The following is a 2,178-nucleotide window of genomic DNA, read 5'->3' on the forward strand; positions in this document are numbered from 1 at the left end:
TTGTTGAATCAAATTGCGATGTAGCAGTAAGATTTGGAACCGAGACGGAAGTCTCAAAGTCGAGAGCACATAGTTGCCAGGTGTGCTCGTGGGGTATCCTTCCGTCAGATTGAATCCTTACTGTGATATTGCAGCAGGAATGGAATATTCTTCGCTCGTGCTGATAGTACTATAAATTTCTCAGTTGACCCGCGATGAAGCTAGCGGTAATCACGAAGTAGTATGAACCCGTTCCAACACATAAAAAGTCAGCATGGATTAAAATCGATGTTCAGTGTACTTGCTTTGGCTGAGTGGTGGCTGGCAAATTTTGGCTCTGGTGCTTCGACTTCGACATCATCACCAAGTCTAGCGGCAGCAAAGCGAACAGTAACTGATCTCTCACCATCGTAGTACTGACAGGTTTACTATGCTCCTCGTTGTGGATTGCGTTGAACATATTAAAGACCCTTCATGATTCTCGTTATTATATTCATTATTTACCTGAATGAAGTGGTGCGTTTGCCAATTATTCAGAATTTTCTGCTGTCGTGCCAGCAGTGCCTTTTTGTCTATGTTCATGACTAGAGTGTATTTATAGAAATCATTGGCTCGATTATCCTTCGGAGAGACTATCGTCGTTATTATACATGTTTGACAAATCTCTAACATGACTAACAAGTAGGTTGCGATTGGTAGAGTTACCTGTCAACTTAAATGCATATGACTGTACAATTATGGGGGCTAGCTTTCGTACCCAACACATTGTTTATACGTCTTTCAAGGCTATTTTTCCCTCTCCTTTCGCTATCACTTCTGATGCCGCTTCGTTTACTTCTGTGTAAAATCATATTCTTTTACTTCTGTGTAATTATATCCCACAATCTCTCTCGTGCGTGTGGATTGTCTAATCGCGATTGTGTAAGTAGTCGGCCGGTGTCTGCTCATTTCATTACGTTTCTGTCCCTTTTGGTTGGTACTCATACAGCAACAAGCATTCCCTTTGCAGGGTCGTTACCCTCACAACGTGATATACAACCCAAACATTGTTCACAGGCTGCACACCTGCCTCGTTTGTACTTGTGCGTCTCAACTCGACCCGGCCAGTATACAGTTTTTGGGTTGTTTTATATTCTGAGTGGTTCAAAAGTACTGCGTATGAGTGCGTAGTCTAAAAGCTGGTTGTAAGATTATTAAGCAGCATACCGTTCTGAGGATACGTCACTGTGAACTACTGGCTCCCGATTCGTAGCATAAACCCGTATACTCTATTCCGTCTCGGTATTCAGATAGACACATTTCGGGACGGCGTTCGTTTACTGCTGGCACTGTGGTTCATGGGGACCAGATATGCGGTATCAGTAAAGCGGGTGTAGTACATAGGTAACACGGACACTTTGTTTAACCATAGAAGAAACTGGTCGAATGAGATCCGCGCCACACAGATATATGTGCGTACATGCATGCATGTCTGCGGAAGAATACAGCCCCACATGAATCCATTTTAACATGCAGGTAGGTAAACATTTTAACATGCGTGTAAGTAAACATTTTAACATGAGTGCAAGAAAACATTTTAACATGCGCGTAGGTTAACATTTTAACATGAGTGTAAGTTAACATTTTAACATGAGTGTAAATTAACATTTTAACATGAGTGTAAGTAAACATTTTAACATGAGTGTAAGTAAAGCACGTACTCGCACCAACTTATTCCAGCGGGTACATAGGTTTCATGATGCACACACTTCTTGAGTACGTGCGTATAAGGCTTGTGCAGATATTATATAAATATTGTGATAGTACTGGACGAATACTACGCACTTATAAATATGAACGTCCATAAACATACTCCTCCGGATTTCGAAATACACACACATATCCGTCGTTACATTCAAATATCAACTGTATGACCAGATCTAGTTTGACTGATTTATTTGAGCGAGCTACATATGTATATATACATACATACATACTTTCTCACACATATATAGACATACACATATATACAGGCATAGACACAGTTGCACAGACACATAAATAGACGTATATATATATATATATATATACATATATACATACATACATTATATATATATATATGTAAATATCTACGTCTATATTTATAAATCCATAATTGTATATAAATTTATATATACAAATACGTTTATACATATAGAAAAATATACATATATGCAT

Source organism: Sphaeroforma arctica (genome assembly GCF_001186125.1).
Source record: "Sphaeroforma arctica JP610 unplaced genomic scaffold supercont1.625, whole genome shotgun sequence".
In the NCBI taxonomy this organism is placed as follows: Eukaryota; class Ichthyosporea; order Ichthyophonida; genus Sphaeroforma; species Sphaeroforma arctica.